The following is a 17,269-nucleotide window of genomic DNA, read 5'->3' on the forward strand; positions in this document are numbered from 1 at the left end:
AATCTTTGTATATATTATATTTCTGTTCTTCAAGTTATTAATGTTATATATGTTGTTTTACTCCTCCCGAGAAAACTGAAGTCATGGTATTCTGAAGATTAGAGATGATCCAACAAAGCCTGTGACTCTTCCTCACTTGGAATTTCACTGGCCCAATCTATTTTTCTATTGCCAGCACACTGCTGCTAAAGCTATACCATATCCTGCCTTTAGGGGAAATTCCCACCCATTCCCTCTGAAACATATGTGCCCTTCCCCTACGGCATGTAATCCCTAGATCTGGCAGGCAATGGTGCAGGTCTCACTACTGCCTGAGACACTGACATAGCTTCTGTTTGAAAGTTTCTGCCAGAGAAAACAGAAACTATCAATTCTTGAAATGTTTTAAGAAAAAAGAATATAAATCAAAAAAAATTGTTAAATAAATTAACCTAACTGAAATAATAAGAGTGAATTTGAGAGGGCAGTGATACACTCGGGAGAAGTAGTTGAGGAATGGCAGAGAAATCACTGAATGCTTTTCTTATAATTTTCCTGTTGTATACTTCTTTCTTTGTGGCTGAGAAGGTTATCTCAAAACTGATTACTTACACTTGAAACCCTGGATCAGGTTCCTTTTACTTCTGATTCAACTAAACTATGTATTAACTAAGTTTTTGTGGGCTGAACTAGAGAACCGACCACCACTGTGAAAGTTGCAAACAATTGGCGTACAAATAATGTTTTCACAGATCAAACACTGCCAGGATAATCATATGTTTTCAAGAACTAGTTGCTGATTTATTCTGTTTCCAGGCAGCAGGATGTGTGATAACTGCTTGAAAGTAAGTAGAAAAACTAATCAGGAATGCCCTAATGCCTTCTGAGATCTGGCAAGAAGAGAAGAGCACCATTATACTCCCTTCCAAATTTAAGGGCAGCTGAGAGCCAGCAAAGTCCAACCTTCTGCATGATGGTGAAGCATGGATTTTCCACCCACGTCACAGCTGGCTTCTCAAGTTGTCTCATCAGTGTCACCTACAAAGCATTCTTTGACTGAGATAATTTGGCAGAATCTCCCACCCTGGGACATTGGAATGCAGCCAATCTATCAGCATGGAAGTTAGCTTGCAGGAAGCTCACATGGCTGTTGGATATAGGGTTGATCGAAGGAGGGTGATTCTGAGCAGCTTGCATGGTAAAATCTCCTTATGGGCATAACAATTTATTATTCAAGTTGTTGGAAGCAATGTACACTATTTTTCAGGCAATAAAAATCTTCACAGATAATCTGATTTTGCTTACTTGTTTTGTTTTATTTCATTAAAATATAACCATGTGAAATAAGGGAACACCTTTCAGCAAAAGAGTCTGGCAGACCATAAAGCCGAGCACCCCAAAAGACATTGGATTTCAACATAGGTGTCCTCTATTCACAAATGAGGGCACTCTACCATCTTGACCCAACAGTAGGATTTTTGGGGGATATTTGTGGTATTTTATTTAGGTATTATAATTGATGGGAGCATCTAGTCAGCCCCACTGATTTCTCCTGCAAACTCACCCTTATGATTAAAACCAAATAGCTGTCATGATACAGAGTTTACTTGTTCCAGGTTAAAGAAAAATAGCTGTTTGTGAAAATTTTAGTAATGTATTAGGAAAGGTTGAGGTTCCAACTGTGAGCCTTGGCATGGTAAAATAAAGCTCTGGTTGTTGTGGTACAAGAGGTCAGGGGAAGGGCAGACCTTTAGGTTATGTGAACTAAGATGAAGTTGGCCTGTGAATATACGCTGCCCATATTTATAGTACTGCATAAATATATAGTGAGTACTATATATTTATAGTGAATACTATCCTTCAAAGGAAAGATTTCTTGAGAAAAAAATAGTCAGTGGCAGAATATTCCCACACCGGCTAACCATAGCGGTTGACCTGGTCTTTTGTTCATAAACACGAACTGACAACCAAGAATCATCAGATACTTGAAGAAAATCAACAGTGTAGGAGAGAAAAGCCTACATAAATGAAGAGGACAAGTAACATTAATGGGACCAGAATCTACTTTGAGAATCAGAATAAATAGTGAAATTATAATTTCTGTACTCAGATTGGTTTGAATAAAGGTACATCTTTTAAACAAGAAGAGGTCGCTTTAAAAGAAAATTATGAGAAAACATGAAAAAATTTATTTCCAAAACCTGTGATTTCTAAATAATGAGAGGAATGTAGGACTAAAAGAGGAGAAAAATCTGAAATGCAGAGCCAGGTAACATAGAGATAAAAAAAGGGAAAATGTAAGAAGTATAGATAATTGAGCCAGGAAGCCCAGCATTTATCTAATAACACATTTAAAGGAGAGCAAGAACAGAAAAATGGTGAGCAGAAAAAAAGGTAAAGAAATAATAGAACATATATTGGTGAAATAAGAGAGAGAAAGATGTGCACTGTCAATATATTACCATATTTTCTTTTCCAAAAGAAAAAGAAAAGCAAGTTGAAGAGCATTGCACACAATATGTTGCCATTATCAAAATTCTAATATGCAGTATTACATTATTGCAATGCTATAGTAAATATGTTTTATAAAATCATATACATATTCTTTACGAGATGCATAGATATAGAGTAAAATCATAACAATTTAGCTGCAGTTACCTTTGTGAGAAGCAGCAAACACTGTTTAAATTTGCTTGGCTCAGTATGAGATTTTGCCTAATTCTTTACAGTGGGAAAACTTTGAGGGTAAAATTAATCTGTCTATGTGTTAATGAAGCTTACTGGTTCAAGAATGGACTATTTAATGAATTGAAAATGAAGATACCATGGGGACTTGCTCTAGTGGATTGTGCACTTTGCGACCCATTCACCCAGAATCTTAAGGGTATTCAAAATTGTATTTAGTTTGTCCATGTAATAATGGGAAATTTCAATTATTTTAGCTATTGAAGACATTGTGGACTACTTTATTTTTCTCAAGTCCATTGAGTCACCTTTCAAATTAAACATCTATTCCATGTCTCTGTTCATTTTCAAGTCAGTACTGGAGAAATGAAGGTGGAGGAGATGACAATACAAGTAAATGATTCTTATTTGGCAGGTGAATATCCTTTCTCCCTTCTCTCAAGACAGCATATGTAGAGCATGCTGCATAAATATCAATATATCTGTACATTCGGTGAAGTATTCCAATAAAAAAATCCACAAACACATGGAGAGGTAGAGAGATATAGAGATAGATAGGTAGATAGACCGACAGATAATGTTCACTCACATATAGCTACATTTAGAGATATAGATGTGGAGATGAATACAGATGTAGACATGACTATATAGAAGTGTATGGAGACATTGTTAGCTAGAAGAAAATAATCTGAGTTATGTCCTCAATATCTAGAAAGGTATACAATTATAATATGGAAGGAAAATAATGTCATGATTAACTAGTTAGAAACATACAGAACCTGCGAGGTGGAGAAGAACATTTCTGTACTTTTCCCGTAAAATAACTTCTCAGTTCACACAGAGCATTACTGGATGGACCTCAGGGTCTTTTCTGTCTTGCTTCCTTCTCTCTTGCAGTTTCACCTACTCAATCTTTTCCATGCCTTTCTTCTTTTGACCTCGGCCCTGGAGATGGGCCTCAAAATCTCAAATCACAGGCAGCATTCCCCTTTTCTCGAATGATTGAAGTAGGCCATTTTAGTTGCAGTGGAGGACCTGAGTATCAATGTTCATGTAATTTAGAATTAAGTCTGCACAATTTTGGTGATGTGTCCAGAGTGGACTGCATGTGCTCCAGGGGTGCGTGAAATGATCTATCAGAGTGCAAGAATTTAATAGTCACAATTCTGTTTATATCCTGTTTTTATAAATTATTTGAAATATATATTTTTATAATGCTCTAAATTCATAATTTTTACACACAGTACGATATAAAGTAATTGAAATATACATATATAAATTTACGTATATTGCAGGCTTAATTTGTTTAGCTGAGAGACGTATACTATCAAAGGCTATTCTAGAAGATAAAGTATTATTGACGTTACTTACTTTAATATGTTAATTCTGCTGCATTTTATACTAATAATAACTACTACAACAGAAAACAATGATTTGGCAGGGCACTTTGTTTATGCTTGTAATTCCAGCACTTTGGGAGGCCAAGGCAGGAGGCTCTATTGAGCCTAGGAATTCAAGACCAGCCTGGGCAACATGGTGAGATCCCATCTCTACAAAAAACAGAAAATAAAAACTAGGGAGGCTGAGGTGGGAGAATTGCTTGAGCCTGGGAGGTTCAGGCTGCAGTGAGTTGAGATCACACCACTGCACTCTAGACTGGGCGCCACATAAATAAATAAACAAAATAAAATACAGTCTTTTTATATTATCTTAACAAATTTGTATCCCAACTGGCAATAAAGGGAAAGAAAGGAGTGAAAGAAAGAATAGATCACCCTGCCCTATAAAATTGTAAATTTAAAGAAAGTATCAAAAAGCTGTTACAAATTTAAAGATAATAGTTAGTGATTTTCCAAGAACATGTCAACTCTCATAGGAGGAAGTAAAGTGTGCAGAAGGAACTTTGAGTCACTAGGTTGCCTTTAATGTGTTGTGTTCTAATTGTCTTCCCATTACCCTCTTGTCTTTGTCAGTCTCTGCCACACAGCAGCCATGGGGACCCTCCGCCCTGGTAAGTCAGAGTATGTCATTCCCCTGGTATCAGCCTTCCAGTTCTGCCCATTTTACTCTATATAAAATTTAAAGCCCTTATTATGTTCATAGAGCCCTATATGATTGGGTCCTGGCTACCCTAGGAACTTTTTTTTCACTGCTCTTTCCCCTTGTTCATTGTCTTAACATAACAAACATATTCCCCTCTACCTCAGATATCTGTTTTCCAGTTCTCTCTGCACTTAGTATTCTTCTTCTCTATATTCATATGTCTCCTTTTCTCTCCTTTATTCATCTCTTCTTCAAATGCCACCACCATTTTAAATAATCATTATAACTACACTAGGATCCTAATGTCACTTTATGTCCCCTTAAATCATTTCTAATGATCCTGTTATCCCTTCTTTCTTGGCGCACCATACAGGTATTGAGTAAAAAGCTCAGCAAGAAAAATTCACTCAGTCCTCTTGACTTCAAATTTCTCATCTAAAAACGGGAAAGAGTTAATCAATGTATTGGAACCTGTCAATACCCATGCAAGTTCGTAATGAAAATGTATTTATTAGATTAAGTTTGGTTTGGTGGCAGTCGTCTTACTCAGCAAACTGTTTTTTTGGAAGTTTCTTGGGGGATTGGTGTTTTTTTCTCCAACATTTAGCAATACTAACGTGTTCTCTTGAGATGAGCGAGACTTTTGAAAACAAACTTATTTTCAGATGGAGAGGATGGGATAAGTGAAACAATGCAGAAAGTTACAAGCCCTCTTTCACCATTTATGGAGTCCAAGACAAGAGACCCACAGACATATTTCTAAATATGTAAAGATTATAAATCAAACTATTCCCATGGCCTAGAATAGTTTCCCCTCAGCTCCCCACCCTCACCCAAAACTATTCCTTAGATGTAGAATATGGGATCTAGAGGCTGAAGGGGCTGCGATTTTCCCAGCCAGCCTAGCTGTCTAGCTGTCTAGCAGCCTAACTGAAAATAAGGACCTGAAGTAACAAGGCAGAGCAGAGCCTGGGTGGTGACAGACCTTGCCTGGACCTATGACAGGTCAAGCTTCCCAACACTAGCCAGAGAGACCAAATTTCCTCCCCCAGTACATCACTTTTCTGAGTCAGGATTTCCAGGCACTTCTAGCTACACCACCCACTTTCAGAGATCTGGGACACTGATACTTGAACACTCTCTGGTTTTCCCAAAGGCCGTAATTTTCTCATCTTGCCACCCCAACACACACACACACACACACACACACACACACACACACACACACCCTCCACACACTCCCCCTCTGGCATGAGTGGCTACGTTCAGATCAATTGTCCTTCTTCTGTGATTCCCAAAACTTTTCTATTTCTTTGTTGTTGTTGTTGTTGTTGTTGTTGTTGTTGTTGAGACAGGGTCTCACTGTAGTCACACAGGCTGAAGTGCAGTGGCATGATAGTGGCTCACTGCAGCCTCCACCTCCTCCCAGGCTCAAGAGATCCTCCTGCTTCAGCTTCCTGAGTGGCTGGAACTACAGGTATGCACACTACACACAGCTAATTTTGCTTTTTATAGACACAGTGTCTCACTATGTTGCCCAGGCTGGTCTCAAACTCCTGGCCCCAAGCAATACTCTCATTTTGGCTTCCCAAAGTGTTGGGATTACAGGCATGAACCATCACACTCAGTCCAAACTTTTTTTTATGTACCCAAAATACAACAAAACATCTTTGCATATTGCTATTTGTAATATATGGGGTCTTCTCAGTCTTCAGTTCCAGAGTAAAGAGTCCTCTTGCCCAGGCATGAGTGCAGGACTGGTCAGCTGTATCACGTGGATTATCAGGAAAACGACTCAGTTTTCAGAGGTCCACTGACTTACTCTGACCTTCACTTAACATCTCAGTAATGTTTTTTTCCTCTCTGTATAATCATTTTAGCAATAAAAAAGAACCTCCACTTCTATCATGACAACATATATGAAGTTAGTTTTAATACCTTGCGATTGCTTCATAGGAAATCCAGAACAATTCAGAAACTTGGGCTAAGCTTAAATAATGTACCCCCTAGATGTTTTACAGAAAGTATTAATAACTTGTGTCTAAAAAAGTTTATTAATAATAAACAATTTGCATTATACTGGTTATCAAAAATAATCTTTTCTTGAGTGAATCTAAGTTAAATAATAAGTTTAATATAACATCTTTATATAGTAATTAATATAATACTAATTATTTAATATTTATATATATAATTATATATCTGTATATTTATTAATTTATGTATTATTAATTATGTAATATTAATATATGTTTAATTACAAATAGTAAATAGTTGCTTAGTTGGTAAAATACACTAGGTAATAGAAGAGTTGTTATTAATTGAATTCTCATTTAGGACAATTAGACTTTATCTTAGGAGCACAGACTGGGCCATTGTATGTACCAAGATTGAGACTGTGGATTGACTTGCTTAAGAATCATCTAAAAAATGAAGATTATTATAACTGTTGTAATTATAATTACAATAATAATAATATTTAAATGTTCTAAATACATATTTTACACATTCTAGGTGTTAGATATATTAAATTTTCATTGAAAGATGGCATGTTAGCACATTGTTAACCTTGGCTCTATGGAAAAGCTTAAAAAAACAATAAATACGTCAACATATTTACTGAGTGTCAATTTAGGTTAAGGCATAGTGTTCTAAGAGGGATTCAAAGATGGGTAAGACATCCTTGATCGTAAGCATGTAGTAACAAGTGCATATGTTAATGTGGTATAACCTAAAACACAATGAAGTAATATAGGTGTTTAGAAACAAATTATTCCCAATTCAAAAACTAGACATGGCTTTGCAAAGAAAGCCTCACAAAGAAATAATATCACAGTATTTAGTAAAATATAATTTCTACTCTAAATGAAATTTAAATAAAAAATAATTTCTATATTCATTTGTGTATATTTAAATGTCTATGGTATTCTTGTGTGTGTGTGTGTGTGTGTGTGTGTGTGTGTGTGTATAAAATCTTCAAAAAGCCTTTTTACATGCATTATCATAAACATTCTGAAAGCTGGTCAGCTATTTCATATTATTAATATTACGGATAATGTTGTGACTTGACAACATTATCATGAGTTCATAAAAGAAGGGCTAACATTGGAGTTTATAAGTCTTTGCTTTTCACTCACATGATGCTATCCTTTTCAAATGACACATAACAAATTTTACCATGAAAATTCAAATGTATTTTAATATAAGTCTAAGCAATGTATAATTAGATAATAGTCTCACAAGTCAATTATGGATCCAATAAAATGGGTAGAGATTAGGTTATCTGAGCTGCTTTTTAAATAGAAGACTAGTCTTAGGCTATTTCCCAAATCTGAGTTGAAGGTGCATGGAGGCTCATTGGTTCCATAGGTTAATGTTTTGCAAAGCAATTAATACAGGGCCTACATTTTGTTAAGTGTTCAGTATGTTATCCATTATTACTTTAGACTTTTTTTCAGTTCAGTGAAAAAGCAATAAAATCTTCAGTGCAAACAGAAATCCTAGGCAGCAGACACCAAACTCTGTCCAGTTGTGGGTGAGGGAGGACAGATATTTTAGAATATTGCTCTCACTCTGAGCCAGAGACATTTGCCAGGAAGACTGCTGGTGATAGTCTATTGCAGCAATTGGCTTCATAGTTCCTAATTCATCGCAAGTTCTTCACTGTCAAAAGTGAGAAAGATAAAAGAAGGAAGAGGAAGAACATTTGACATAGTGTACGAATAACTGCCTAATTCTGCCTGGTTGTACCCCCCAATTTATGTGAGGGAAGTTTGAAAACTGACACTAATCTCAGAAAAAAAGAATGTAGCTGGAGCTGCAAGGATGACCAACATCTGGTCAATAATGAGACAAATCAAGCTCAGATAATCTCAATATTGTCTGTTTACAAGTAAATTTTTTTATGGATGTAATTTGATGATTTTTTTGACTGTATTTTTGAAAGAAAAATTCTCCTTTGTTCATAATTAATAAACTGATTTATTTATCTCCACACTAGACTGTGATCCTTTGCTATGGTGTCAATATTTGTGCCTTCTAAAACTCATATTGGAATTTAATTGCCATCTTAACAATATTAAGAAGTGGAATTCTTAGGAAGTAGTTAAGTCATAAGGGTAACCGTTTCCTGGATGAGATGGGTGCTGTTAAATAAAGGGAAAATTCAGCCCTCTCTTGCTCTCTCTTGGCTTTTTGCCTCCTGCCAGGGGACGACAGCAGGAAGGTGCTCATCAGACTCTGCTCACCAGATCTTGAAATTTCTAGGCTCCAACACCTTGAGCCAATAAATTTTTGTTCATTATAAATTTTCCAGTCACAGGTATTCTGTTACAGCGTCAGAAGATGGACTAAAACACCTTCCAAGGTAGGAAAAAAATGTATCCTCTTTAATGTCATCTAGTCCTATAATAATGCTGAGAACAGGACAGTTCACAAATAAATAATTAATGATATTAAGTATGTCGTGTATAAGAAACCCAACTGACAATCTCATGAAACTATCTAGACACTTAAAAAATAATTAAGTGAAAAAAAATAATTGAGTATGGATCTGTTATGCAACTCAAATAGAAAGGCTATAATGAACACCAAGAAACAATTCACTGAAAATTGAGAAGAAGCACTAGCAATATAAGAATAACTTTTAATTTGTAGATTCTACAAAGATCTGGAGATTGTACGTGCAGATAAAACAGTACAGTTTTGACTGGGCACGGTGGCTCACACCTGTAATCCCAGCACTTTGGGAGGCCGAGGTGGGCGGATCACGAGGTCAGGAGTTCTAGACCAGCCTGACCAACATGGTGAAACACTGCCTCTACTAAATATACAAAAATTAGCTGGGCATGATGGCATGTGCCTGTAATCCCAGCTACTCAGGAGGATGAGGCAGGAGAGTTGCTTGAACTTGGGAGGCGGAAGGTTGCAGTGAGCTGAGATCACACCACCGCACTCCAGCCTGGATGACAGAGCCAGACTCCATCACACACACAAAAAAAGTACAGGTTTTGTTCAGATAAATAGTCCTCAAAACTCTGAATCAAAACATTTCCTAGTGGCTGTGGTGCTCTTTGCAAGACATAATTGTATTTACTTGCTTTGAAACCACTAAACTCTTCATGTGACTTGTGGGTGTTAATTTTTAGGACATTGTTTTCTAGCTGCTAAAAGAATGTAGTACATTAGGCTGTGTGAGGTTTTGAGTGAATGGCTCCTTATGTCATATTTGCAAGACAGATGTCTACAAATTGAAGTTTGTTTTTATAATCACGTGCATATTCAGCTCATCCTGAGTCTGTGCAATTTAAAGTTTGTCCTCAGTTCACACTGGAGTGGTGTAAGTCAATGTTTTCCTCTCTGAGAGAACAATTTTGTCTGCTGCATGTTAACCAGTTGGCTCTCTTCTTAACTGTTAAACAGTATTAAATTAAACATCAGTTTCAGTGAATGGATGACTTATCTGAGGGGTGTTAAAACAATCCAAATTGCTTTTTCACTAGAAAGAATTTATTGTAACCATATATTAAGAACAAAGTTTTGTCACTGGATAGCAAATATTTGTTCAGTGAAATCAAAGTTTGACAAGTGTTTTGTAAAAGTAGACTGGACAATGCAGGTAAATGATGTTTCTTCTTTCCCACTCTCTTTTTCATTTTTACACTCTCTCTTTATGACTGTTAACTTGTTGATCACAATATTTGGTGAATGGAAAATATTTACCAAATATTCTTTGATTAAAATAATTTATAAATAAAACCTAATAGAAACATTAACCTGCCCACAGCATTTTCTTTTTCAAGTAAACAAGCTTTATGTTAGAGCAGTTCTAAATTTACAGGACAACTGAGCAGAAGGCACAGAGAGTTTCTGTATACACCCTGTTCCTACACATGTACAACCTTCAATACAACAAGGGTTCATTTATTAAAATGAACCTGCACTGACACATCATGATCTCCCAATGTTCATAGTTTGTATTGGGGTCCACTCTTGGAGTTAAATATTCTTTGAGTTTTGACAAATTTATAATGGCATGAATCCACCATATTTAGAATAATTTCAGTGCTTTATTACTTAATGTGATTATTGAAGTACTTTTATTATTGTCCACCATATTTATTAGTTTTATTTTTGTTTTCCTGTTCCCGTTTTCTTATTTCATACTTTTTCTGCCTTTTATGTCTTTGAGCATTTATATGATATTAATTTTTTTCTTCTTTCTTATTACATCAGTTACACTTTTCTACTTTTTCTAGTGGTTGCCCTCAAGTTTGCAATATACACTTACTGCTATTCCTAGTCATCTTTCAAATAACACCACACTATTTTGTGGTTATTGCAAGTACCTTATACTAACAATATATTTTAAATATAGTAATCCCTTTTATTTGCAGTTTCACTTTCTGTGGTTTTAGATATCTGCGGTAAATCACAGTTTGAAAATATTAAGTAGAAAATTCCAGAAATAAAGAATTTATGTTTTAAATTGCAGGCCATTGTGAGTCGTGATGAAATCCTGTGCTGTCCCACTCCACCCACCTGGGACATGAATCATCTCTTTGTCCAATGTATCCATACTGTATATGATATTAACCACTTAGCAACCATCCGGGTGATCAGATGGACTGTTGCAGCATCATGGTGCTTATGTTCAAGTAACCCTTACTTTACCTAATAATGACCCCGAAGTACAAGAGTTAAGATGCCGGCACATTGCTATAATTGTTCTATTATTAAGTATTATCATTAATCTCTTACTGTGCCTAATTTCTAAATAAAACTTTATCATAGGTATGCATGTACAGGAAAAAAACACAGTATATATAGGGTTTGGTAGTAGGCACGTGGTTTCAGGCATCCACTGGGGATTTTGGAATGTAGGCCTCATGGATAAGGGGAGACTGTCATATATTCCTCTCTCCCATCCCTTGTATTTTTGCTGTCATTCATTTACTTGTATATAAGCATACATGTATACAGATATAATAATATAATACATATGTAATAAGCACACATATATACATATAATAAGCATATATATAATAAGTATACACGATCAGTACATTGTTGCTGTTTAATTGTTTTGAACACACTGTTAAGTTAGATAAATGAGGAATAAGAAGTTTTAAACTTTATTTTACCTTCACTTACTCTTCATCCAGTGCTCTTCCTTTCTTTACATAGATTCAAGATTTTAACCTATGTTATTTTTCTACTCTTGTTTTCACATGTATTGCAGAGCTTCTTTTCAGATGTATTGGAGGGTAAAGCTAATGACAACAAATTTACTTCAATTTTTGTTTGAGAAAAATCTTTACTTTTTATTCACTTTTGAAATGTAATTTCACAGTGTAAAGATTTATAAGTTGGTGTTAGTTTTGTCTGTTTTTTCTCTGAACAATAAATATTTTACTGCACTGTTCTCTTCCTTGCATGATTTATAAGAAGTCAGATGTTACTTTTATCTCTGCTCCTTGCTAGTTAAGGTTTTCTTTTCTTCTAGATTTTTCTCAAGACTTTATTTTTTTTAATCTTTTGATGTTTTGAAATTTGAATCTGTTATGCCTAGATGTAGTAGTTTTGGCATTTGGTTGTGTTAGGGTCTCCTGGATTTGTAGTTTGATGTCTGACATTATTTAGGCATAAATCTCAATCACTATTGCTTCAGATATTGCTTCTGTTTCTTTCTCTTTCTTTTACTTCTGGTATTGCCATTATGTATATGTTATACCTTTTGTAGTTGTCCTAAAGTTCTTGAATAGTTTGTTTTGTTTTTCTCTTTGCTTTTTAGCTTTGTGGGTCTCTATTGAGATATCCTCAACTTCAGAGATTCTTTCCTCAGCGATGTCCAGTCTACTAATAAGCCTACAAATGGCCTTCTTCATTTCTATTATAATGTTTTGACTCAAGTATTTCTTTTAGTTATTTGTTAGAATCTGCTTGTACTGTGCATCTGTTCTTGGCATTTTTCATTAAAGCCCAGAGCAGTATCCATCATCATCTAAAAAATATAGTTACCTGATAATTCCAACATTCTGGACATATCTTGATTCTGGTCCAGGTACTATTTTAGTCTCTTCAAACTGTTCCTTTTGCATTTCAGTATGCCTTGTAATTTTTCCTTGGAACATGGATATTATGCCATGGGTAAAAAGAACTGCAGTAAATAAACTTTAATATTATAATGGTAAGATGTTGGGAGAGGGGAAAACTTCTATAGCCCTGTAATTAGGATTCAGTCTTTTGGTAACTTTGCCCTTGACTATGTTTTTCAGTAGTCCTTCCCCCACCCTACCACCCCACTGGAAGAGGACAGCTAGAGGCAGCTGGAGTTAGGTATTGCCTTTTTTTTTTTTCACTCGGAAGGCAATAGCCAGCTTAGTCAGACATTTTTCTTCCCCCATGTAGTTTACACTCTGATATAACCCAGCAGGTTGGACTCGGGTAAAATAATTTCTCTTAAGGACAGGGCTCTTTAATGCTCTGGATATCTCAAAATGACTCCTTCTTTCTTGCCAGGAGCATGCATGGATTTTCTATAAAATTCACCATGACGACCTGGTAGAGCTCCTGGAGAGAAAAGCTCTAATAGTGTGGACACTGCCCGTGAGTGTGCCCCCTTGGAGTTTTTAACTTGCTGATTTGTTCACACTGAACCTCCAAGAGTTCATCAATTAGAGTTTAAGCTTTCTGACCTAGGCACTGGTTCCCATGGTGGTTTCTGCTCATGGATTTCTTTTTTGATAAGTTGTGATTCTCTGTATTTGCTTTTCTTTCTCTTCAATTTTGGGGATAGACTTTTTCTCTGTGACCTTACTTCTCTAGAGGATCAAAAAAAAGTTGTTGATTTTTTTCAGTTGGTTCAGCTATTTGCTTGTTAGGATAGAGTGGCATTTTCCAAGTTTCCTACATGCTGGGCTGGAAACCGAAAGTGAGTGTTTTCTTTTGAAAATGAATTGTATTGCTATTTAAGCTGGCAATTTGGTATAAATTTGTCCTTTATTTATCAGGGCCCTTTATTCTATTTTCTTTCCTGTGACTGGAACTTTCCTAGTTTACCATATTCATTTCAACTAAATGTTCATTATTCAAATTAACTAGGTTACTGGTCTGCATCCAGGATTTGATCTAACACAGCAGAATCTTACATCAGCTATGCTAGATTTGCTGGATAAAAGCATCCTGGAAAAGAATCAAAATACTTAGGCAAATAGCTAGGAATACTAGTGCATACCAGAAATCATAAAGAGGCTCTTATTTCCCAATACTCATTTTCAATGTCTACATGTTACAATGTAAATTGAGAAGAAAAATAATCACAAGACAACATCATTTGTTAGTGAATTGACCATTTATAAAATTAGTCTGAATTTACATTTTTCTTCTCTCTATTACATGGTCAGTGTTTTGCAAAATGTTGAATGCTTTTCATAGGACAATGCAGTGCAGACTGAATTGCTTACAATGTGAAATTGGCAACATTAAGATTTCATGAAATCAATAATATAATGCCAGACAACTGGTGAAATCCAATGCCAATTTATTACCCAGCAAAGGTATAATGGAGTTAGAACAGACATACATACACAACAAAACAGTAATTCTTAGAACAAAAAAACAAAACAAAACAAAAAAGAATGAAATGTATGTGTGTATGTATGTTTACTAAGATACGTTTTTTGACAAAATTTTATGAGAAAACAGTTGGTACCTCAAAAAAGGATATTTTGATCACCTCTTGATCAGGAAGTAAAATATCTGATTTAAATAATCACTGATTTTTAGTAGGCATAAAAGTATGATTTTTGAGGGGTTATTTAAATATGAAAGTCAAATGTGATATAAAGCCTAGACATTTGATATATCATAAAATTTAATTGATAAAATCATTGCTTTGTTAATTAACAAAGAAAAATAAATATTTGCTTCATTTATTATTCAAATAAGCTCATATTTGAACTCATAAACTTATTTTTGTTGTTTATAAAATAAACAAATTGAAAATCTTACTTTCTCCTAAAACAGAAAATCCAAACAGATTATTTTTACAAATTATTTCATTGAGTATCCAATTAACATGGTCATTTTCCAGTATTATTTTCATTTAATAACAAAATGTTCTATATTTCTAAGCATGACGCTATAGATATTCAAATATATGGGCAACTACAAGATTTTAACTTTCATCCCTACCCTTCAGAGAACTATTCTAATCTGTGTAAATACATGCAGAATTGTACATTCCCACACTTTAAAACCATGAAGTGTGGGAATGTAAAAAACACACACAAACAAAAAAGAAGTGAAAAACCCAAGAGAGTATTAAAATACCCCTACTTAATTGGATAACCACATATCTTCTTTCCAAATTTTCCCCTGATGACAATCCTTACCTGTATTAGTCTTTACTACAGTGATTGCAAATTAGTATCTTAGTAGCCCATGCTCAACATTTCGGTGTAGGCAAGAGGCCTTCCTCCTCATTCTCATGATTATCTATCTTTTTTCAAATAAATGTAAAATTTATTACTATCCTCAATCATTTTAATGCTCAAAGGCACCCAGAATTTTTTCAGTGGAAGCCCATTCAAGCTGGGTCTGGTGCTCCTGGGATGAGCCCACATGACTTTTGTGAACACTTCTTTACACTCCATGAAGCCCTTCTACCTCTGCCTCTCCTACCCAGCCCTGAAATCAGCTATGTCTCCGAGAAAGCCAGGATTCTTGTAATAGTATTATAAAATATGATTAAAAATCATATTAAATACAAATTAAATAGTATTGAAGATACAATCTGGTTCCTGTGTATGCTTATTTTTACTCTGGCAACATTTCTTCTAGGCCCTTTCAGCAGCCAGAGGTAGGAAAAAATACATACCCCCGCCTCCATCACATACACACTTCCCAATGAGTATATATAGTATATACATACATACATTTCCATGTGCACATATACATGCATGTACATAGCCACATATATTTTAGAAATCAAGAGTTTGCACAGAACCCTACAATTTCAATCCATCCCTAAAGTTTTTTCTCTTGGTTTTGTCTATTTCATACGTGCGTCTTTTCTCTCACAGTGAGAACCCTGACTCCCAACAGCCATTAATACATGTGTTTAGTGTACAACATATTGAAAATAGTTTCAGAATTGGTTCATCAATATTTATTAGTCAGGTAATTCTGACATTACTAGTATGTTTTCAGTTCTGATCCCGCAGAAATAAGCCATTATTATTTTCTTTGAGAATGAGCCTACTTTTTCACCTTGTAAAGAGGATATGTGCTAGCACCCATTTGTTGTTGTTTTGTGTGTGTGTGTGTGTGTGTGTGTGTGTGTGTAGTATTGACAGGGAAAATATCTTCTTCCTCATGCATTAGAATTTATTTCAAGCACCTCTTTCCTAATTGTGAGAAATTTGTGGAGAAGAACTTTAAACAGAATTCAATTAGAATATAAATGACAGAATGAAGAGGGACTAACCCAATTACTCCTCCTCAGTTTATCACTGTTTTTACTCAAGCCATCACTTCATTTCATGCTCCTTCAATGCTTTGACTCTCTTTTCAGAGTCAGTTGTGAAGAAATAAAGAAAGTGAGCATTAAGAGTAGTGACTTTCCAGTCACACAAAAATCCAGTTTTGAGGCCTACATTTACCACTTACTTCTCTAAGCAGTCATGTATACTCACCTAGCAGAAATGCCTGCTTTGTAACTAAAATGAATAATTTATATAAAAGTATTTAGTATAGGGGCCTCATACATAAGAAGAGTTTAATAATTATTAGTTACTATTATTGTTACATAAAGTCTATATCTGCGTATACAATTTAATCTACTTAGAACCTTAGCTCCTTATTTTAAATTGTAGCTCTATCATTTCACATTTTAATTGTATTTCAGAATTGAAACCCACTTAGAAAATTTATTGGCATATTATAGTCACTCAGCCTATATAAGATATAACTGGTGGCAGTTATTAATTTTCTTCTTCAATTACTTTATTATAATCTAAAACTATTACCTGCAATGACTCAAATCATATATTGCCTAGTTCCTAACTAGCAAATATATTCATTGTTCATAAAGTGCATTCATTAAAGAGCTGATTTTAAAAATAAAAAGGTTGTAAAATCTAAAAAAAGAAAGGCATTTGAAAGATATAGGTGAGAGGAAGTTGTTCCATAAAATGCTGACCTTTCATCAAGTGCTGTTTTTGTCTGCTTTCCTGTGGGAGCATTAAGGAGGGAGTGATCTCATAGATTTCCACTGATGTCGTGACCTATAGCTCCTGCCCAACATTTCTGCTAATTATGGAGTCTTCCTTACTGTCTTCACAATGTGCTTACCTGTTTTCTTATGCTAGGCTGACAGCTTGCTCACTTCCGTTGGCCTTAACCTTGGCTTTGACATCCACAGGAGGTAGGCAGGCTGTCAATACCAACATCAGAATAGGGCAGAGACCGTCTGGAAGCTAGAATCTGGGACAACTTTGGCAGCTCCTGCAGATTTGTATTTTTCATGTGATTACTCAGCTAACTCCCACCCACCCTAAAA

The sequence above is a fragment of the Callithrix jacchus genome, chromosome 2 (assembly GCF_049354715.1).
Source record: "Callithrix jacchus isolate 240 chromosome 2, calJac240_pri, whole genome shotgun sequence".
Taxonomy (NCBI): Eukaryota; Metazoa; Chordata; class Mammalia; order Primates; family Cebidae; genus Callithrix; species Callithrix jacchus.